The 15,432-nt window shown below is 47.6% G+C and overlaps 1 long non-coding RNA gene across 1 annotated transcript; it reads left to right on the top strand.

Moving 5' to 3' along the window:
* The first annotated feature begins 10,252 nt into the window (after positions 1-10,252).
* LOC125393202 (uncharacterized) lies at positions 10,253-11,896 on the top strand. The gene is made up of 3 exons (XR_015001688.2): positions 10,253-10,442; positions 10,545-10,823; positions 11,437-11,896. It is a non-coding gene; the product is annotated as an uncharacterized LOC125393202 (long non-coding RNA).
* The last annotated feature ends 3,536 nt before the right edge of the window (positions 11,897-15,432 follow it).

Genomic DNA, 15,432 nt, shown 5'->3' with positions numbered 1-15,432 from the left:
TGTCTCTGCCTCCTCAGCTCTGGGATTAAAGCACAGGCCGCCGTGTCTGGCTCATAGGCTGCCACACCGGGGCTTGTTTCATTTATTTATTTTGGTGGGCTCTGGGGATCATGTAAGGCCAGTGCTTTACCAATGGAGCTCCCCCCCCCACACACACACCCTGGTTTTGTTTTGAAAGTACTAGCTTCCACCACATGTAGCCTGCAGGGAGCAGGAGTTTGGGGGAGAACTGGAGGAGTATGGGCAACAATGCAGAGCCCCCCTGAAATGAATCCTAGTGCTTGTGTGGAATATTAACGAAGTGCTGTTTAAGTCTTCTTGGTGTTGGTCTTTAGAGAAACCTGTACTGCCGTGGACAGGGCCCAAGGAAGGGGACTGGAAACAGAGTGGATCCGAGTTTGTCACCTTTCATGGCAGTGACCTTCGTGGACATCGGTGGACCCGCCCACTCGTTCTTCATGTGGTGCAGAAACCTTTATGTTCTGGTGCGCTTGAAAGGAAAAGTAGTTTTCTGACTCAATTCCGTTAATTCACTGATTTAGAGTGCTGATGCTCCAGGTACCCGTTTAGGGAGATGCGCATTTCGGCTCCTAGAAAGCTGTCTTGGTAAGGGACATGGGCCTGATGACTTGGAGTTTCCAAGTCTGTCTTTTGCTTCTGTCGCCCTCCTTTGGAGGCTGCAGCTCTCCCAGGTCCTTCTTGGAGCGCGACAGACCTTTTCCTGGCATGTGCAGTCTGTTTCTGAGATGGCCATCAGAAACAGCCTTTCTCTGTTGTTTGTTATTTGTCTTCCTGTAAGTCTTCGACTGACCTCCTCCTTGCCTCTGCTGGTGTTGTGCCCAGGGCAGTGGGGTTGAACTTCACCACTGACTGTTTTTGCCAGTCTCTGGGGTACAGGCTTCCCTGAGGAACTGGATGGACAATGTCCCCAGAATGGGACTTTTCAGACATTTAACACAAGTAAGGTAGTGACCACAGAGTCAGGGAGATGGCTCAGTGGGTAAAGGAGCCTGCTGTCAAGTCTGAGGAACGAAGTTTCACCCCTGGGATCCATGTGGTGGAAAGAGAGGACCCCAGCTTCCACAAGGTGTCTCCTGTGTGTGTGTGTGTGTGTGTGTGTGTGTGTGTGCACGCAGAAGTGATTTGTGTGTCCGTTGTGGGTTATGTCTGGTTTGCCTGTGTCCCCAGAACTTGTTTCCACTGCCTCCTGGAGGGGTTAGTATGTATTGCAAGGAAAGAGTTCTCGTGAGAGTAAGTCTTCCCCTTTGCTATGACTTCCTGCCCTGCCCTGATTCCATTTGCCCTGGTATGTAACCGAGGTGGCCTCCACCACAGGCCAGACCAGCAGCCTCCAGAACCATGAATTAAACATGCCTCTCTCTTGGATGTTTTATTATAACCCCAGGAACATGGATGGATACAGCATCTGTCTTAGTGTGCTGTATCCTAAGGCACACATCGTGGGTCTATCCCATCGGTGATGAGATGCATAGTGACCATGTGGTTAATGTATTCACCAAGTTTCTCAGCTGTGTTTCATGTTGTAATTGATAAGTGTGTGTGTGTCTGTGACTATGGCACACACATGCCATGGTGCATATATGGAGGTCAAAGGACAGCATTAGGGAGCCATTTCTCTTCTCACTCCTTCTTTGAGGTAGGGTCTGTCAAGGTGTTTCTGCCCCTGGGCTGTTTGCATGAGATGCATGGTTCTCTTGCCTCACTTCTCGTGGTAGGAATGCTGGCATTACAGATGCACACGTTCTTCTGAATTTTCACGTGAGTGCTGGGGATTGGATTCCACTCACCCAGTTCGCATGGCCAATGCTTTTCTATGCCAAACCAACTTGCTGGTGCCAGTAAGTGATTTTATGGGAGACGGTCTGGTTATAGCCTGTTCTTCCCCTGGAACCCCACCCTGGCGTGTGGATAAAGATGATTCATGTCCATCCGTGCACTAGCTGAAGCATGAGATTGAAGCTGAATCAGTTTTATAGTCCCACTAAGTTATTCTTGATAAGCAAATAGCGGCAGAGAGCCAGCCAACCTCACACTATTTATCTAGTAGACTGATTGACAAACCACCAGGCAAACACTGCCCAGTGTTTATAAGCTGAGCTACAGACAACGTCCAAGAAAGTCAGGAGCCTGGCAAGTTCTCAAGCACCAGGTCCTGCTGAGACTCCAGTGACCTTGGCTGGGATCATTCTCCAGCCCTCCTCTCTTCCCAAGATCAGGAAACCCTCCCTTCTCTGGGAGTTGCTGAAAGCTCATTTTAAATTTTAAAATTTTATCAGTGTGTGTGTGTGTGTGCGTGTGTGCATGTGTGTGTGTGTGTGTGCACGCGCATGTGTGCATGTATGCTCAAGTGCATGTGTGCCCACTGGAGACCAGAAGAGGGTGTCGCATCCCCTGGAGCTGGAGGGTCATGAGCTGCCGTCTGGGAATAGCGATTGATTGTAACCTCTGAGCCACCCCGCCAGTCCCTGCATAGGGAGCGTTTGAAGAGTTTTAACAGAAGTCGCACGAAGAGGAGACTGGGCATCATTCCCACCAGCGCGGGCAGTTCACACACAGCCGCTTGCAACAAGACCCAGGGAGGGCCATTCCCGAGCTCCGGTGGCCTGCCCCGTGAGGTGGACACTTGCTGATTAGTATCTCAAAGGGCTGATATGTTTGTGGCTTTCACATCGTCCCTGGGATGGGGCTCTCCGTTCCTGGGACGGGGTCTCCTGTGGTTTGGGCTGCCCTTGAACTTGATGCGTGGCCTTGAACTCCTGATCCTCCTGCCTCCACCACTCTGTGCTGAGATTACAGGCCACCACCCAGTTAGTGCGTAGCTTCTTTGTTTCTCTGCCTGTTTCTTTGAGGCAGGATCTTGCCTTGCAGCCTGAGTTGATCTCAAACTTGGGGGGACCTTCCTGTCTCAGTCTCTTAGGTGCTGGCATGACAGGCCTGCATCTAGCTACTTACAAATACCAATCAGCTTTTTGGTTTTATTTTGTTTTGACACGAGGTCTCACATAGTTCAGGCTGCCCTCAAACTCGCTACATAGCAGAAGGTAATCTTGAACTCCTGATCCTCCTGCCTCCACCTCAGGTGCTGGATTTGTGTTTCTGTGGTGCTAAGGGTTGAACCCAGGGCTCCATGACTCCTAGGTAAGCTCTGTGCTGACTGAGCCACATCCCCAGTCTCGTTTATTTAAGTCATCTGTGTAGATAATAACCGTCCATGGAGTCATGCATATTTTTATTGCTGTGTAGTAATCCTGGATGTTATTTTGATGCGATTCTCAGAAAGCATATAATTTTATTTATTAATATGTCTGTAGGCCAGGCATGGTGTTGTGCGCACTTTTAACCTCAGCACTTGGGAGGCATAAGCCAGTAGATCTCTGTGAGTTCCAGGACAGCCAGGGCTAGCTACATAGTGAAACCCTGTCCTAAATAAATAAGTAGGTAACTCTAGGATAAGGAGTCTAAATAGATCCTACATTAATGTCGGTGGCCATGTCAGAGGAGCAGCAGATGGCAGTTGGTTTCAGGGGAACAAAACAGGCAAGGCCCCAGACCCCAGAATGTCTCTTGCTTCTGCCCTGCCTTCACACGTTTGCTGCCACCGTCTTTCTCTGGTATCTCTGCAATGGTGTGAATGTGTGTGGGGAGATCCCCACTGCCCTTAATCCTCTGTCCGCCCACTGCCCTTAATGCAAATATCCCTTTCTTTTTTTTTTAATATTTATTTATTTATCATGTATACAATATCCTGTCTGTGTGTATGTCTGCAGGCCAGAAGAGGGCACCAGACCTCATCACAGTTGGTTGTGAGCCACCATGTGGTTGCCGGAAATTGAACTCAGAACCTTTGGAAGAGCAGGCAATGCTCTTAACCACTGAGCCATCTCTCCAGCCCCGCAAATATCCCTTTCTACTCGGCATTTTTACCTGTGGATTATTGCGAAGATGATTTCCTCCTAAGCTGTAGTGTTTAACTGAAACAATGATTTTATACAATAACAGTGTCAGTTTAGATAGGACTTTGATGATCAAGGGCTTTAAATAAATATAGTAAGGGGTTATGGATGATAGAGGTTAGTTCAGTGGGAAAATTAACATAGGTAGAGGTAGGATACAATGTTGCCCCTGCCTCTGATAAAGCAGAGTCTGCAAAGGATTAAAAACAAAACAAGGAAGTGCCACTCAGATAGAACACAGGAGTTTCCATGGAGGAGCCGTAGACTGTGGCTTAGGTTAATGGTTGTAGCGTGAATTCTAATTGTTCTTAATAATAAAAACCCAGAGTCAGTTATTAAGAGGTGAAAGCTGAGAGATCAGAGAAGCAGAGCAGTCAGCCACGAGAGAGTTCTTTTTACCTCTACCGAATCCTCAGACTGAAGGGATGATCCTATCTCTATGAATCCTCGAATTGCGGCCTCAGACTGCACTGGGCTCCTGTCTCCTCTCGCCTTATATTCCTCTGTCCGCCCAGCCATACCGCTCCTATCTCCATCTCCCTAGTGCTGGGATTAAAGTAGTGTGATTGCAGGTGCTGGGATCACTTTTGTGTGAGCTCTGTTTCTCTTTTAGACCGGATCAATTTCGTGTAGCTCAGGGTGGCCTTGACCTCACAGAGATCCATCTGGCTCTGTCTCCTGAGTCTTGGGATTAAACATGTGTGCCACCATTGCCTGGCCTCTTGTGGCTTAGTTCTGCACTCTTATCTTCAGGAAAGCTTTATTTGTTAAAACACAAACAAAATATCACTACAAAGGGTTAAAGAAAAACGGTTCACTCCCAGGAACCCTGCTAGCTTCAATTCTTTTAACCTTAGTGCAGGGATTCAGAGTGCATCACAACTGAAACAAAGTTTGAAAATAACAAAATTAGACTAAGATGTTTTTTATCAAACAGCTTTGAGTTGAAAAACCCAAGAAGACAATCTGAAGTTTTAGGAAGGAACATAGTTGAATGCGGAACTCTTTAAAGTCAGGGAACAAGAACAAAGCAGCCCAATTATCATTAGCTGATATACTTTCTTGCTAGGATTGGTTGATGACCAAAGGTGATGATTAATTCCTTATACCCACTTCTATCCTCAGTCTCCTGGTATAAAAACTATTGATGAGTGGGTATACACCCTAAAGATTTAAAGTAGAACTGACTTATTGTTTTTATCTATAAAAGTTTAGATTTGTGATTCCATTAAGTTTTATTATTGGATTATCTTTTGAGATAAATAATAAAATGATTAGTCCTTTTGCAACTGCAAAACACAGTCTGCCAGTAAAAGAACACCTTGCTCACTTATACTTTGTTAATCTGTAACAAATTGCATGGGTATGAATGTACATGGGTTTTTGGGATAATTTGTTTTTCACCTGTAATACATGTACTGTTAACCATGTAAGGGAGATGGAAAATATGCTGTTTTTTTTACTTGTATTCATTGTAATTACTCACTTAAAAAGAATGTAATCACACTATAATTTCTATATTACCTGAAAGATTTTGCTGAGTTATATAAGCTGAAGAGGAAAAATAGAGATAGGATTAGAAGAAAAACATCAAGAATGAGAGAACAAAGAATAAAGATAGAGTTAGAAGGAACATATCTAGAGACAGAAGGGACATTTCCGGATAGAGATAAGAAAAGAGAATGTGGAACACAGATTGGAGAATACAGAAGAAGAATAAAGAAGGAAACCATCAAGAGTGTGTGGTTTTTCCCTGAACCCCTTGAGATAAAAAGGTCACAGTATGCCGACTCCATGGATTTCCCTTGGAGCCCTGTGCTGCTGGTGCCCCAGGCAGTGAAACCTTAAGCTCGTTTGTAATATCATCATTCTGGAGGTTGAGGCAGGGGGATCATAACTCTGAGCTAAACCTGCACTGCAGAATGAGTTCCAGGCTGTTTTAAGCTACATAGTACCAACAAACCAAAATTGAGACAAACCCAGAAATCTGCCAACCCCAGATCAAAACAGCACACAAAACCTACCAGCACCACAAGAGCCTACATTATTACACCCAGGAGGACCACTGTAGACTGTTCTGAAGTCTGACACCCAGAAAGATCCCTGTAGACTGTTCTGAAGTCTGACACCCAGGGGGGACCACTGTAGACTGTTATGAAGTCTGAAGCTTAGTGTAGGGGAGGTAAAAGACTGAGGCCAGGTGTGAATCACAGCCACTGGCCACCGGATTCAGGGTGCTGGGAGTTGGGAGGGAAGGGCAGCTGAGATGCAGAGGTACTGGAACCATGAAGGACTGACCCGCACAGTGCTCAGCCGGGGATTGATAAATGCATGTGGGGTTGAGGAGGACAGTGTCTGGACTGCGGATGGAAAATCAGTGGCTCACATCCCTTCCGGCATTTTGATCTGGGGACTGAAGTCTTTGAACCACATGCCTTAAGAAGCGTCCATTCTGCCTAAGTGAATTTATTGCAATTAAAGATTTGCCCAGCTATCTTTAAGACACACAGTATTGCTCAACTCCAAATAACCTTTGTTCTTTTGTCTGGAAACAATTCTGTACAGAGAGAGACATGGACCTTCTAAAAAGGACTACATCAGCTCAGTAAACAATCTCTAGGGTTGTCAGATAAGATTTATGAAATCAAAAATCTTGTACATGGTACATGGCAGCCAGACAGTGGTGGCACACACCTTGATTCCCAGCACTTGGGGGGCAGAGGCAGGTGGATCTCTGTGAGTTTGAGGCCAGCGTGGTCTCCAGAGCAAGTTTCAGGACAGTCAAGGTTGTTACACAAAGAAACCTTGTATCGAAGAAAAAAATCTTCTACCTGGCCTAGGAAACAAAATAAAAAAAAAAGAGAAACAAGTTCATCTGCCTTGTTAATATGCAAATTCCTTTCTCTTTAATAATTCCACAGAATTGTTTAAGTTTCTTTATGCTTATCATCAGTCAGTGTTTTATTTGTGTGCCGTTTTATAAACCTATGCAGCTGGTCATTGATGGGAAGTGTTTAAGAAGCCTGAGCTGTCCCACTCCTGGAGGAGGTGCCTGCCTGCACAGCTGTGTTTACAGTGTTCACAGTGCCCAGGATGTGGACTCTGTCTAGATGCCCATCATCATGATGGATGGTTACAGTATCTGGAAAATAGATACAGTGTAATGATTTTTAAATATTTATTTATTTATTTACTTATGTAGTGTGTGTGTGCGCACGTACACTCATGCTAGTGTGGACATCTGTGTACAGTGCACCTGTGGTGTTCAGAGGACAGCTTGGGAGTCAGGTCTTATTTCCCACCATGTGTGGATGGCATGGCTCTTGTTTTCCCTGCTGTGCGCTGCACTCTAATGTGGCTGACTCTCCAGCTTCTAGCTGGCTCTCCTTGCTCTATCTCCATCTCACGATAGAGTTTTGGGTTTTCGGATGCCACTGGGTCTCACTGTGTAGCTTTGGCTGGCCTGACGCTTGCTGTGCAGACTAGGCTGGCCTTGCGTGGGTCCTGAGGACAGAGGAGTCCTCAGGCTTGCATGGCAAGTGCTCTTTGCCCACAGAGTCATCTCCCAGGCTGCACTGTGGAGTCTTATTCAGTCATAGAGGTGAGTGAAATTGCATCATTTGCAGGAAGATGGATGGAACCAGAGTTCATCATGTTAAATGAAACAAGTCAGACTCAGGGAGGCATATACTTTGTGTTTAGCAGCATATGAGGAACCTAGAATTCATATATGAGCCTGGGGAAACGGCTCAGTTGGTAAAATACTTGCTGCACCAAGCGTGAGGACCTGAGTTCAGATCCTCATCATCCATGTAAAAATCCAGTTGCAGTGGCTTTTACCCCCAGGCCATAACCCCAGTGTTGGGTAGAGAAAGGGCAGAGACTGGCAGACCTGACCTCTGAAAACTTACTGGGCAGCTGAATGTATAACCTCCAGGGTCAGTAAGAAAAGCCTATCCAAAATGGAGCTGGGGTGGAAGGCGGGGACTGGAGATATGGCTCAGTGCTTAAGAGCATTGCTGCTCTTGAGAAGACCCTAGTTGGGTTCTAACACCCTGGAGTTATGGCCTGAAGGCATACATGTAGGCACAACACTATTATACATAATAAATAAGGAGATTTATTATTATAAATAAATATATAATAAATATATAATAAATCTCCTTATTTATTATGTATAATAGTGTTGTGCCTACATGTATGCCTTCAGGCCAGAACAGGGCACCAGATCTCATGGCACAGGGTTGTGAGCCACCATGAAGTTTGCTGAAACTGAACTTAGTACCTCTGGAAGATCAGCGCGTGCTCTTAACCACTGAGCCATCTCTCCAGCCCCCATTGGATAGCTTATAACTGCCTCTAACTCCAGCCTGAGAGGATCCGATGCCTCTGACCTCCATGGGCACCTGCTCTCTCTCTCTCTCTCTCTCTCTCTCTCTCTCTCTCTCTCTCACACACACACACACACACACACACACAGAGAGAGAGAGAGAGAGAGAGAAAGAGAGAGAGAGAGAACTAAAAATAATAAAAACGTGTCTTTGAAAAGAAGGTGGAGGGGCTGGAGAGATGGCTCAGCAGTAAAGAGCACTGCTGTGCTTCCAGAGGACCAGGGTACCTGACACCCTCATGCAGTCAAAACACGAATGTGCATTAAGAATAAAAAAGTAAGGTGGAGAGTGATAGAGAAAGACACCCAAGGTTGACCTCTGGCCTTTACATGCCCACGTGTACACACACCACACACATATGCACACATACCATATATACATACACACAATTTACCTGTATGTATAGATAGGGAAACAGAAATAGACCCCCCCACGTGTGTGTGTGCGCCTGAGTGCATGCGTGTGTGTTGTCTGTATTCTCAGCACCAGCCTCCATTTCTGCAGCCCACACACTTTTCTCCAGCTCGGCTCTTTGACTCTGTTGACAGCTTTCGTTCTGGTCTCCCCTTTGCATCTTGCCCTGGAGCTGGGCCAAGGAGCCTGGGCCCTTCCGAGGTTTGCCTCTCTCCAGCACCCACCGAAAGCTTTCTTTTTCTGTGGCAGGAAGAGGAGTTCTGGGTATCTTTGTCGGGCGGTCTGAATGATGTGTTTGTTGAGGGGGGGTGTGCACAAAAGATGATACTAACTTGAAATGCTTCCATACTCTATTTAAAAAGGATAGTAATCAGGAAAGCCTCATACTTTCTAATTACATATATTCGTTTATGTAATTACATATGTGTCGTGACTGCCTCGACCAGCAAGGAAGACGCAACACTTGACTCTTCTTTCTGCAGTTTATCCAGGAACCTTGAACAATCTTCTGTCCCCGGGGAAAGCCAACCCACAGCTTAAATAGCCTCTGGGTAGCCAACCCCAGCATGCTACGTGGAAAATGCAGATAGGTTCAGATACGCGAAAGCAAGCCAGATCCTTAGCCTTAGCCATATATGGAGTTGTTTGTGACTGAGAGCACTCACCATCAGGGAGGTGGAAGGTGGAAATCAGCGCCATCTTTCAGGCGCGGCACTACACAGCTCTCTACACATACAGATGTGCACCTGTACATATTCTGCTGCACATGTGGAGGTAAAAGGGCAGCTTGTGGGGCCCAGGGGCCTGAATTCAGGCTGTTGGGCTTAGAGGCAAACTCCATTTTCTGCTGAGCCATTTCCCTGGCCCATGCCTCCCAGTTTCAAAGCCATCTTTGGGCAGAGTCCTCCTCCTGGGCCATCACCTTTGAATAGTGTTCAGAAAGTGCTGTGAATCTCAGTGCACAGTGTTATCCTAAATGTTCTGCTCTCCTGACCTTTCCTTCACATTATTGTTCTGTCTCAACAGAAGTGAAAGACTTTAATCAGAATTGCTCTGCCTGATACTTGCACTAAATATTCCCCAAGCAAAGCAAAGGAACACAACCCAAACCCCAAACAATTAAGTCCTCTATGGGGGCTGGAGAGATGTCTGAGTGACTAAGAGCATTGGCTGCCCTCGCAGAAGACCTGGGTTTGATTCCCGACACTGGCACAGCTCAGAAACCATTTGTAACTCTAGTTCCAGGGGACTCAACACTCTCTTCTGTCCTCCGTGGGTACTGCATACAGGTGGTGTACAGAGCAAGTATGCTGTACTGATTCTATCTCCTGTTTCTTTAGCAGCCATCATAGACTCTTAAAGTCTTGAACGAAATAAGCCACCCTCCAGAGAGGCCCACATGGCGTGGAATGGGCGGCCTTCATTCCACAGCTAGAGAGAAACTGATCTCAGCAACATCTTGTGAGTTTGGAATCTTCAGGGAGCCCCTCACCTCAGGGGAGAAGAGTTTTGATTTCTGTGTACATTTCCAGGTTACAGTCCATCATTGTGGGGAAGTCAAGGCAGGCACTCCAATCAGCTAGTCACAAATCACCCACACCCGAGAGCAGAGAGAAAGGAATGCGCACACGGTCCCATGCTCGCTGGCTTGTGCTCAGCTCAGGTTTCTGCTCTCACAGTCCAGGATCTCCTGCCTTGGGAATGGTGTCACCCATAGAGAGCTGGTCTTTCCACGTCACTTAACTCAGTCACAATTCCCCCACAGGCATGCTCACAGACCAACCTGCTGGAGATGGTCCCTATGGATGCTCTCCTCAAGTGATTCTAGGCTGTGTCACGTTACTGAAGCTGGCCACCACAGAGGTCTTCTGAGGCATTCCGAAGCAGAGGCTCCAGCTGGACTGCACACAGGCCCTGCCCTGACGGAGTTGTGAAACCTCAGCTATACAGTGTGGTGATGGAACCGGTGGTTCAGCGTGGATACGGGGTACAGGATTCCATTCCTCTTGGATGAAGGTCTAAGGAGGGATGGTGGGATGTCATGGTGAGTATACCTTTACCACGCATCTCAGTGACTGGACACATTCACACTCCCTCTGGGGGTGCGAGGGTTGCCCTGCTCCACCAGCTTGTGTTCCTAATCTTTTTTAAAATAGAATATCTCTTACTTATTCTTTAATAATTTTATACTTGTAAACAATATATCTTGATCTATACACTCCAAGTTTCCTGTCCATTTCTCCACTCCCCTGGGCACCCCAATGTATTCCCCGCCTACCTTCTCTCTTCCCAACTTCTCTTGTCTTTCTGTCTCTCTCTCTCTGTCTCCTCCCACCCCAACCTACTGAGACTAGTCGGTGCTGCCCAATGGAATGTTGCCTAATTTTGTTGGCTCGCTCCTCTGCAGGTAACCACAGCGGGAGCGAGTTCAAGTCCAGAGCCAGCCCTCCTCCCCATTTTCCAGCTCTTGAATTCCATTTTATTTTATCTTATTCAATTTCAATGTTATTTTATTTTGAGACAGGACCTTACTGTGTGGTCTGGCTGACCCAGAAACTGCTGTGTAGATCAGACTGGCCTGAGACAGGTTTACCTTGGACTCACCGGTGTACCCCCACATCTGAGGCTCCATCTGTTCTCTCTGCTTCCTCTTCCAGGGGTTGCCTAGAGCACGGCTTAGGGCTGAGCTTTCAGGAGCGGCTATCCTCAGCACAGTTGGAGTCTCTGCATTAAATAACAACCACTGAAGGCAGAAACTTCTCCAGCCAAGGTTGGGGGAAACACTGATGGGGGTAGAAAACACTTACAAGATAATCTGATACGTTGTTTAGTTGTTAGAAGATAATCTGTTACATTGTTTAGTAAAAACAACCACAGTTAATTCCCCTGTGCAGCTTGTGACCTCCAGAGCCACTGGTTGCTGACCAGACTGCAATAGCAGACCTGAATCCCCTCCTATGGGGCCGCCTCAGATCCAATCAGAAGGCGGCTGGCTACACTGTCCCCTGTGTTTCTGACTTTCCCTTCTGACTGCTGGAACTGTATCTCACCATGGTCTTTAATTTGCATTCACTTGATGACTAATGAGGAATAAACCTGTTTGAACCAGTTGTACAACCTGTTCAGATTTTTGTTTTGCTTCCAAGAGAATTACGTCTTGTTTGTTGGTTTAATTGTGTGTCCTTGTTACCCTTGTTATTTGAGAAATAGAGATGAAAAGACAGGATTCTTGTCTTGAGGGAAAGTCACAGAATGATCAACATGCCAACGTAATATTCTATGTGGAATACAAAAGGGGGTAGAGGACAGGGTGGGTAGGAGGCGATTTGGTGCCTTCATGGCTACCCACAGCCACAGGTAGTGCTGGGGTATAAAATAGGTGTGCATAGACTTCATCCTTTTAGGAATTATTTATTAAATTACACGCATGCGCGTGCTTTCTTGGCATGGGTGTGGCAGTGCCTAGACAGGCCAGCAGAGGGCGTCAGATCTGGCACTGGAGTCACAGGCTGTTGGTCGTCACGGTGGCTTGGGCAATGCTGTTCTAACAAACAGTCCATATTTTCATGGCTTAGGATAACAGGTGTTGATTTCTTGTTCGTCTGCATGTGTGCTGTGAGTTGGCCAGAACTGTCCTGTGTGCTTGCTGAGTTCTGTGGTGTAGGGGGAAAGGCAGAGACTAGCTCAGGGCAGCCTGCATCGCCCTCGAAGCCTCCCCCTGCTCACTCTCATTGGTCAATGACTCCAAGGGGTGAGGCAGGGCCTATCTCAGGAGGTTAAGTGACTAGAACAGCCATGGATTCAACCCAACACAAATAGTAAACTTACTTAAAATGGGTTTTTTCTTCCAACTGGAAGGTGTGTTCCTTGCACATAGCATGAACTTTGTAAATGACAGGCTCATGTGGCGGTGTCGAAAGGTTGGACACACCTTCATGCATTTGGACTTAAGTCATACCTTTGGGCTGAGGTTTTGTGTGTGTGTGTGTGTGTGTGTGTGTGTGTGCACGCGTGTGCATGCGTGTGCATGCGTGTGTGCATGTGTTCAGGGACCTGCAGGGCCTCTGAACCCTAGAGAGGGAGTTACTGGTACTGTTTCTGCTGCTGACTGGTTTACTATAAGCTAGCTACCCCGTGAGCTCTGGCCATTTTCCTGTTCTGCCTCTATCCCACCACAGGAGGAGCGCTGGATCAGAGCTAAACACTCCCACACCTGGCCTGACTCTTTATTTTTTAACGTGGGCCCTCAGAATTGAACTTAAATGCTCAGACCCACCCATCTACTGTTTTACCTGCTGAGTCATCTCTTGCCCCAGGTCTTTTGACTCTAGTCCTGAGGCTTTCAGTACCGTCCCGTGGTCATCCCAGACACATCCTTAACACCACATGGCCATGGTGCTGTCCCCGCTGGTGCCGTCTTTCATGTGCAAGGCTGAAGGCCCCCTTACTCATTTTTATAAGCATAACTCAGGCATCTCATCTAAAAAAAAATGCATTCCTTCCACACGTCTGTTTACTTATACACAGATGTGTATTTTCAATTTCTTCCTTTCCAGTCCAGAAAGCTGCTGGTAATAAATTTTCATTAAAGTGGTACAAGATCGGAAAATGAAATGAGTCTCAGCACATTTTCCTAAGTAATCAACCAAAACCCAAAGTGAGGGCCAATTATAACCCTCAGGGCCTGCCCCAGCTTATTCAAACAGAGTTTTGCCAGGTGGTCGGGGTGGGAAGGCAGAGGGGGACGGCCCACTTTCCTCAGCCTTTTCTTCAGCTCAGACAGCCTCCCCAGCCCAAGCCTTGAGACTTTGTGTCTAATATTGATTCTGAAGATGCCAGTCAGAGGGAAATCAGACATGGATGTGTGTGTGGAGGTGTTCTGTGTGGCTCAAGATTCTTATTTATCTACTTGTAGTGTGTGTGTGTGTGTGTGTGTGTGTGTGTGCGCGTGCACGCATGTATGTTGTGTCGCACGTGTGGAGGCCAGAGGACAGCTTTTGGAAGTGAGTTCTTTCTTCCAGTATGTGGTGTCAGGCATTGAACTCAGGTCATCAGGCTTCGCATCAAGTGCTTTGACCTGCTGAGCCATCTTGTCCTCCCTGCTCACAATTTTGGAAGGTTGTTAGTCAACAATTAAAATTCTTGTGTAGCCATTTGTGTTCGCAGCTTCTCGGGCAGCTCCGGTCTGGTTCCCACGTGGCCGAGCTTGGCTGTTGCAGCTGTCCCTCTAGGAGAGCGCAGCTCAGGGCGGGCTCTGGCAGCTGGACTGCTAGGACAGTTCCCAGCCGGGTATCTTGTTGCTCCTGAGTTTCCCAGCATCCCCCTCTTCCTTCCACGCTTTCAGCTCCAGCTGCCAGAGCCTGCTCTGTCTCAGAGCTGCCAGGCAGGGAGTGTTAACTGCTGGTTGGCCTGAGAGTCAGATGCAGCAGTAGCAGGTCACACAGCACAGCCCAGAGACACACAGTCTGTTTCTGCCTCACAGGATGGGAGGGCGGTAGAGCTTGAAAGAGGTCAGGCTGTGGGAGAAAACATAGGAGGGCAAGTTCCTCGGTTTGTGTTTGAGTCAACACGGAGTGGGCGTGGGTGCCCACCGCATACGGGACCCTGGGCTGGACACAAGAGGTAAGAGCGTACAGACAAGCTACGGGGACAGGGGGAGGGGGCTCCCTCTTCAACCTGATGGCAGATTGAGGGAGGCTTCTGCCCCAAGGAGGCAGAAGAAGAGTTCAGGAGATGGGGAGCAAGGCAGAGCAGGGTGGTGAACACTCAGCTTATGCCAAGGCAAGGAAGGGCAGCATGTGCCTCTGAGTGTGTGTCAACTCTCTGGTCTCCTTGGCCCTTTGAGCGTGTGGCAGCTCTTGGCTCTCCCCCGGCCTCTGAGTGTGGTGTTGCTGCTCTCGGCTTTCCCCTGGCCTCTCAGCGTGTTGCAGTTCTCCTGGCTTCTTGGTCAGAAGTGTCATGTGTTTGCTTAACAAATTCACTACACCCCATGCAGCATCGGGGATGCAGGCTGTCATCCTCCTGACAGGGACAGGTAGGGTGCCCCATGACTTGCCCAAGTTCACCTCATTCTCGGGCAAAGCCAGAGTTAGAGCTCAAAGCCTGGGATACCTATGCTCATTTTCTTTCCACTTTGTCTTTGGTGCATCATAGAGTCCTCCGGCTTTAAAGGGAAACAGGTCAACCTGGCCAGGTCTACAGTTAGCAAGATTAGTGCCTGAAGGCTATGTAGGTGCAGTCAGTGGACCTGCTCAGGGAAGGTTCTATGCATCAGATGGCAAAGGGTCGGGGTGGGGGGCACAGATGAGGTGTTTTTTGTTTGTTTGTTTTTCCCAAAGTGCCCATTTTATCCTAAAAGGCTGTGGAAGGAACTACGCGCAGGCGGATGCTATGACCAACAGCTGCCACTAGATGGTGCTCAGATGCCGGCACAGGCAGGTAACAGGAGCATTTGGCTTCACCCAGGAAAACTTGTGGAGCCCTGCGCCTTGCAGGCTTGCAAGGCCAGGTGACACCCCCTTGGATGGGCCACAGGTCATTATGGCCAATTAACCTTGGACTAAAATAGCCTTCGGTCTCTAAATGCCCCGGGGAAGGTGTGCCTCCTGAAGGAAACTTCTGGGTCAGTCACACGAGTCAGGTCTCAAATACAG

The sequence above is a fragment of the Myodes glareolus genome, chromosome 4, assembly GCF_982192425.1.
Source record: "Myodes glareolus chromosome 4, mMyoGla1.1, whole genome shotgun sequence".
Lineage (NCBI taxonomy): Eukaryota > Metazoa > Chordata > Mammalia > Rodentia > Cricetidae > Myodes > Myodes glareolus.
Note: the sequence above shows the minus strand (reverse complement) of the source record. Positions and strands in the feature narration are given on the sequence as shown.